Below are 7,502 nucleotides of genomic sequence, written 5' to 3'. Positions count from 1 at the left end.
CTCACCCATACACCCACCCACTCACCCACCCACCCACTCACCCACCCACCCACCCACTCACTCACCCATACACCCACCCACTCACTCACCCACCCACCCACTCACTCACCCACCCACCCACCCACTCACTCACCCATACACCCACCCACCCACTCACTCACCCACCCACTCACTCACCCATACACCCACCCACACACCCACCCACACGCCCCCAATAATATTTATTATTTAACTTGGATCCTGCTAGAACCCCCCACCCCCAAAATCTCATCCGCCAGGATGTCAACTCCGGCTTGTCAACACACAGGAATGTCTCCTTCCTTTGCTTGGGAGTGTCCATCACGGGGTTCACGATGGCCATGTGGGAGACACTGAGACCCTGGGGTCAGGGTTCAAGCTCTGGGTCTGGGTGTCTCTCTCTCTCAGGGGGTTCACGATGGCCGCGTCGGAGACACTGAGACCCTGGGGTCAGGGTTCAAGCCCTGGGTCTGGGTGTCTCTCTCTCTCAGGGGGTTCACGATGGCCGTGTCAGAGACACTGAGACCCTGGGGTCAGGGTTCAAGCCCTGGGTCTGGGTGTCTCTCTCAGGGGGTTCACGATGGCCGTGTGGGAGGCACTGAGACCCTGGGGTCAGGGTTCAAGCCCTGGGTCTGGGTGTCTCTCTCAGGGGGTTCACGATGGCCTTGTGGGAGACACTGAGACCCTGGGGTCAGGGTTCAAGCCCTGGGTCTGGGTGTCTCTCTCTCTCTCAGGGGGTTCACGATGACCATGTGGGAGACACTGAGACCCTGGGGTCAGGGTTCAAGCCCTGGGTCTGGGTCTCTCTCTCTCTCAGGGGGTTCACGATGACCGTGTGGGAGACGCTGAGACCCTGGGGTCAGGGTTCAAGCCCTGTGTCTGGGTGTCTCTCTCTCTCTCAGGGGGTTCACGATGGCTGTGTGGGAGACTCTGAGACCCTGGGGTCAGGGTTCAAGCTCTGGGTCTGGGTGTCTCTCTCAGGGGATTCACAATGACCGTGTCAGAGACACTGAGACCCTGGGGTCAGGGTTCAAGCGCTGGGTCTGGGTGTCTCTCTCAGGGGGTTCACGATGGCCGTGTCGGAGACACTGAGACCCTGGGGTCAGGGTTCAAGCCCTGGGTGTCTCTCTCTCAGGGGGTTCACGATGACCGTGTGGGAGACACTGAGACACTGGGTCTGGGTGTCTCTCTCTCTCAGGGGGTTCACGATGACCGTGTGGGAGACACTGAGACACTGGGTCTGGGTGTCTCTTTCAGGGGGTTCACGATGGCCGTGTCGGAGACACTGAGACACTGGGTTCTATTTCTGAGTCTTCCCCCCCCCCCCGTGCCACCGTGTGCTTGCTGCAGGACTTCCGCGAGGACCTTGAGTCGCTGATCGAGGAGCGAACTCGCTCGGGCCAGGACTCCTCGGGCCTCCTGGCGCTGCAGCAAGTCGCAGACTTCATGGTGGGGGGTGTCGCCACGGGGGGGGCTCGCGGATTCCACGCCGGTACGTCGGGGGGGTGGAGGGTGAGGGGGACTCGGAGACTCACTCAGGGACTCACTCAGAGACCCACTCGCTGACTCAGAGACTCACTCTGAGACTCACTCAGAGACTCACTCAGAGACTCACTCACTCAGAGACTCACTCACTCAGAGACTCACTCACTCAGAGACTCACTCTGAGACTCACTCAGGGACTCAGTCAGAGACTCACTCACTCGGAGACTCACTTAGAGACTCACTCAGTCAGAGACTCACTCAGAGATTCACTCACTCAGAGACTCACTCACTCAGAGACTCACTCGCTCACTCAGAGACTCACTCAGAGACTCACTTGCTGACTCAGAGACTCACTCAGAGACTCACTCAGGGACTCACTCAGAGACTCACTCGCTGACTCAAGAGACTTACTCACGGACTCACTCACTCAGAGACTCACTCACTCAGAGAATCACTCAGAGACTCACTCAGATACTCACTCACTCCGAGACTCACTCAGAGTCTCACTCACTCAGAGACTCACTCACTCAGAGACTCACCCACTCAGAGACTCACTCGCTCACTCAGAGACTCACTCAGAGACTCACTCACAGACTCACTCAGAGACTCACTCAGAGACTCACTCAGAGACTCACTCACTCAGAGACTCACTCAGAGACTCACTCAGAGACTCACTCAGTGACTCACTCAGTGACTCACTCACTCACAGACTCACTCACAGACTCACTCAGACACTCACTCAGAGACTCACTCAGAAACTCACTCACTCAGAGACTCACTCACTCAGAGACTCACACAGAGACTCACTCAGAGACTCACTCAGTGACTCACTCACTCAGAGATTCATTCACTCAGGGACTCACTCAGAGACTCACTCGCTGACTCAAGAGACTCACTCAGAGACTCACTCACTCAGAGAATCACTCAGAGACTCACTCAGATACTCACTCACTCAGAGACTCACTCAGAGACTCACTCAGTCAGAGACTCACTCACTCACTCAGAGACTCACTCAGAGACTCACTCAGAGACTCACTCAGAGACTCACTCTGAGACTCACTCAGAGTCTCACTCACTCAGAGACTCACTCACTCAGAGACTCACCCACTCAGAGACTCACTCGCTCACTCAGAGACTCACTCAGAGACTCACTCAGAGACTCACTCACAGACTCACTCAGACAATCACTCAGAGACTCACTCAGAGACTCACTCACTCAGAGACTCACTCACTCAGAGACTCACTCAGAGTCTCACTCGCTGAATCTCACTTCTCAGAGGCGCTTAATCGTTGCTGCTGCTAACAGCCCTCCCCGTGCCCCCCCCCTCCCCCATGGGCCCACCTCAGGCCCTTCAGGCCCCATCAACGATCTTCCCGTGGGCCTGCTGGCCGGCTACGCCAAGGGGGAGCGGCTGCTGCGCTGCAAGGTGGCGGCCTTCTACCGGCTCGCAGATCTCAACGGCTGGGGAGCGTCGGCACACACGAATCACGTGTCGGTGGGTGTCACCGTGCCGGAGATGGGGGTCACGGCGCTAGAGATGGGGGGGTCACCGTGCCGGAGATGGGGGGGTCACGGTGCCGGAGATGGGGGTCACGGTGTTAGAAATGGGGGTCACGGTGGTAGAGATGGGGGTCACGGTGGTAGAGATGGGGGTCACAGTGCTAGAGATGGGGGTCACCGTGCCGGAGATGGGGGTCACGGCGCTAGAGATGGGGGTCACGGCGCTAGAGATGGGGGTCACGGTGTTAGAGATGGGGGTCCCGGCGCTAGAGATGGGGGTCACAGTGCTAGAGATGGGGGTCACGGTGTTAGAAATGGGGGTCACGGCGCTAGAGATGGGGGTCACGGTGCTAGAGATGGGGGTCACGGCGCTAGAGATGGGGGTCACAGTGCTAGAGATGGGGGTCACGGTGTTAGAAATGGGGGTCACGGCGCTAGAGATGGGGGTCACGGTGTTAGAGATGGGGGTCACGGTGCTAGAGATGGGGGTCACGGCGCTAGAGATGGGGGGGTCACAGCGCTAGAGATGGGGGTCACGGCGCTAGAGATGGGGGGGTCACAGCGCTAGAGATGGGGGTCACGGTGCTAGAGATGGGGGTCACGGCGCTAGAGATGGGGTCACGGTGCTAGAGATGGGGGGGGTCACAGTGCTAGAGATGGGGGTCACGGTGCTAGAGATGGGGGGGTCACAGTGCTAGAGATGGGGGTCACGGTGCTAGAGATGGGGGGGTCACAGTGCTAGAGATGGGGGTCACGGTGCTAGAGATGGGGGGGTCACAGTGCTAGAGATGGGGGTCACGGCGCTAGAGATGGGGGGGTCACAGCGCTAGAGATGGGGGTCACGGCGCTAGAGATGGGGGGGTCACAGCGCTAGAGATGGGGGTCACGGTGCTAGAGATGGGGGTCACGGCGCTAGAGATGGGGTCACGGTGCTAGAGATGGGGGGGTCACAGTGCTAGAGATGGGGGTCACGGTGCTAGAGATGGGGGTCACGGTGCTAGAGATGGGGGGGTCACAGTGCTAGAGATGGGGGTCACGGTGCTAGAGATGGGGGGGTCACAGTGCTAGAGATGGGGGTCACGGCGCTAGAGATGGGGGTCACGGTGTTAGAGATGGGGGTCACGGTGCTAGAGATGGGGGTCACGGCGCTAGAGATGGGGGGGTCACAGCGCTAGAGATGGGGGTCACGGCGCTAGAGATGGGGGGGTCACAGCGCTAGAGATGGGGGTCACGGTGCTAGAGATGGGGGTCACGGCGCTAGAGATGGGGTCACGGTGCTAGAGATGGGGGGGTCACAGTGCTAGAGATGGGGGTCACGGTGCTAGAGATGGGGGGGTCACAGTGCTAGAGATGGGGGTCACGGTGCTAGAGATGGGGGGGTCACAGTGCTAGAGATGGGGGTCACGGTGCTAGAGATGGGGGTCACGGTGCTAGAGATGGGGGGGTCACAGTGCTAGAGATGGGGGGGTCACAGTGCTAGAGATGGGGGAGTCACAGCGCTAGAGATGGGGGAGTCACGGCGCTAGAGATGGGGGAGTCACGGCGCTAGAGATGGGGGTCACAGTGCTAGAGATGGGGGTCACAGCGCTAGAGATGGGGGTCACAGTGCTAGAGATGGGGGAGTCACAGCGCTAGAGATGGGGGGGTCACAGTGCTAGAGATGGGGGGGTCACGGCGCTAGAGATGGGGGAGTCACAGTGCTAGAGATGGGGGAGTCACAGCGCTAGAGATGGGGGGGTCACAGTGCTAGAGATGGGGGGGTCACGGCGCTAGAGATGGGGGTCACAGTGCTAGAGATGGGGGAGTCACAGTGCTAGAGATGGGGGAGTCACAGCGCTAGAGATGGGGGAGTCACAGTGCTAGAGATGGGGGTCACAGCGCTAGAGATGGGGGAGTCACGGCGCTAGAGATGGGGGTCACAGCGCTAGAGATGGGGGAGTCACAGTGCTAGAGATGGGGGTCACAGCGCTAGAGATGGGGGGGTCACAGTGCTAGAGATGGGGGTCACAGCGCTAGAGATGGGGGGGTCACAGCGCTAGAGATGGGGGGGTCACAGTGCTAGAGATGGGGGGGTCACAGCGCTAGAGATGGGGGAGTCACAGTGCTAGAGATGGGGGTCACAGCGCTAGAGATGGGGGAGTCACAGTGCTAGAGATGGGGGGGTCACAGCGCTAGAGATGGGGGGGTCACAGCGCTAGAGATGGGGGGGTCACAGTGCTAGAGATGGGGGGGTCACAGTGCTATAGATGGGGGGGTCACAGTGCTAGAGATGGGGGGGTCACAGCGCTAGAGATGGGGGAGTCACAGCGCTAGAGATGGGGGAGGCACAGCGCTAGAGATGGGGGGGTCACAGCGCTAGAGATGGGGGGGTCACAGCGCTAGAGATGGGGGGGTCACAGTGCTAGAGATGGGGGGGTCACAGTGCTAGAGATGGGGGGGTCACAGTGCTAGAGATGGGGGGGGTCACAGCGCTAGAGATGGGGGAGTCACAGCGCTAGAGATGGGGGAGTCACAGTGCTAGAGATGGGGGGGTCACAGTGCTAGAGAGGGGGGGGTCACAGTGCTAGAGTTGGGGGGGGTCACAGTGCTAGAGATGGGGGGGTCACAGCGCTAGAGATGGGGGGGTCACAGTGCTAGAGATGGGGGGGTCACAGTGCTAGAGTTGGGGGTCACAGCGCTAGAGATGGGGGAGTCACAGTGCTAGAGATGGGGGGGTCACAGCGCTAGAGATGGGGGGGTCACAGCGCTAGAGATGGGGGTCACAGCGCTAGAGATGGGGGAGTCACAGTGCTAGAGATGGGGGAGTCACAGTGCTAGAGATGGGGGAGTCACAGCGCTAGAGATGGGGGAGTCACAGTGCTAGAGATGGGGGTCACAGCGCTAGAGATGGGGGAGTCACGGCGCTAGAGATGGGGGTCACAGCGCTAGAGATGGGGGAGTCACGGCGCTAGAGATGGGGGTCACAGCGCTAGAGATGGGGGAGTCACAGTGCTAGAGATGGGGGAGTCACAGTGCTAGAGATGGGGGAGTCACAGTGCTAGAGATGGGGGAGTCACAGCGCTAGAGTCACAGTGCTAGAGATGGGGGAGTCACAGCGCTAGAGATGGGGGAGTCACAGTGCTAGAGATGGGGGTCACAGCGCTAGAGATGGGGGAGTCACGGCGCTAGAGATGGGGGTCACAGCGCTAGAGATGGGGGAGTCACGGCGCTAGAGATGGGGGTCACAGCGCTAGAGATGGGGGAGTCACAGTGCTAGAGATGGGGGAGTCACAGTGCTAGAGATGGGGGAGTCACAGTGCTAGAGATGGGGGAGTCACAGCGCTAGAGATGGGGGAGTCACAGTGCTAGAGATGGGGGTCACAGCGCTAGAGATGGGGGAGTCACAGCGCTAGAGATGGGGGAGTCACAGTGCTAGAGATGGGCGAGTCACAGTGCTAGAGATGGGGGAGTCACAGTGCTAGAGATGGGGGAGTCACAGCGCTAGAGATGGGGGTCACAGCGCTAGAGATGGGGGAGTCACAGCGCTAGAGATGGGGGAGTCACAGCGCTAGAGATGGGGGAGTCACAGTGCTAGAGATGGGGGGGTCACAGCGCTAGAGATGGGGGGGTCACAGTGCTAGAGATGGGGGGGTCACAGCGCTAGAGATGGGGGGGTCACGGGGTGATGGGAGCGCCGCGCTCTCTCGCTCTGCAGGCTCGCGTGAGCAAGCAGCAGGAACACTTCCTGGTCAACCCCTACGGACTTCTTTGCAACGAAGTCACGGCGGCAAGCCTGGTGAGTCGCACGGGGACACGGCGTGTAGAGACTCGGGGTCTAGTAGAGACTCGGGGTCTAGTAGAGACTCAGGGTCTAGTAGAGACTCATTGTAGAGACTCAGGGTCTAGTAGAGACTCAGGGTGTAGTAGAGACTCATTGTAGAGACTCAGGTCTAGTAGAGACTCAGGGTCTAGTAGAGACTCAGGGTCTAGTAGAGACTCGGGGTCTAGTAGAGACTCAGGGTCTAGTAGAGACTCAGGGTCTAGTTGAGACTCAGGGTCTAGTAGAGACTCAGGGTCTAGTAGAGACTCAGGGTGTAGTAGAGACTCAGGGTCTAGTAGAGACTCAGGGTCTAGTAGAGACTCAGGGTGTAGTAGAGACTCGGGGTCTAGTAGAGACTCGGGGTCTAGTAGAGACTCAGGGTCTAGTTGAGACTCAGGGTGTAGTAGAGACTCAGGGTCTAGTAGAGACTCAGGGTCTAGTAGAGACTCAGGGTGTAGTAGAGGACTCAGGGTTAGTAGAGACTCAGGGTCTAGTAGAGACTCAGGGTGTAGTAGAGACTCAGGGTGTAGTAGAGACTCAGAGTCTAGTAGAGACTCAGGGTCTAGTAGAGACTCAGGGTGTAGTAGAGACTCAGGGTGTAGTAGAGACTCAGGTCTAGTAGAGACTCAGGGTTGTAGTAGAGACTCGGGGTCTAGTAGAGACTCAGGGTGTAGTAGAGACTCAGGGTCTAGTAGAGAC

At 59.0% G+C, this 7,502-nt stretch overlaps 1 long non-coding RNA gene across 1 annotated transcript; it reads left to right on the top strand.

Moving 5' to 3' along the window:
* Nucleotides 1-1,372: 1,372 nt before the first annotated feature.
* LOC144740496 (uncharacterized) lies at nt 1,373-6,943 on the top strand. Its single transcript, XR_013589650.1, has 3 exons — nt 1,373-1,510; nt 2,851-2,999; nt 6,699-6,943. It is a non-coding gene; the product is annotated as an uncharacterized LOC144740496 (long non-coding RNA).
* Nucleotides 6,944-7,502: the final 559 nt, after the last annotated feature.

This window comes from Lampetra planeri, unplaced genomic scaffold, assembly GCF_965212315.1.
Source record: "Lampetra planeri unplaced genomic scaffold, kcLamPlan1.2.h2 scaffold_2219, whole genome shotgun sequence".
In the NCBI taxonomy this organism is placed as follows: Eukaryota; Metazoa; Chordata; class Hyperoartia; order Petromyzontiformes; family Petromyzontidae; genus Lampetra; species Lampetra planeri.
The sequence above is the reverse complement of the archived record's forward strand: the minus strand, read 5'-3'. Positions and strand labels throughout refer to the sequence as shown.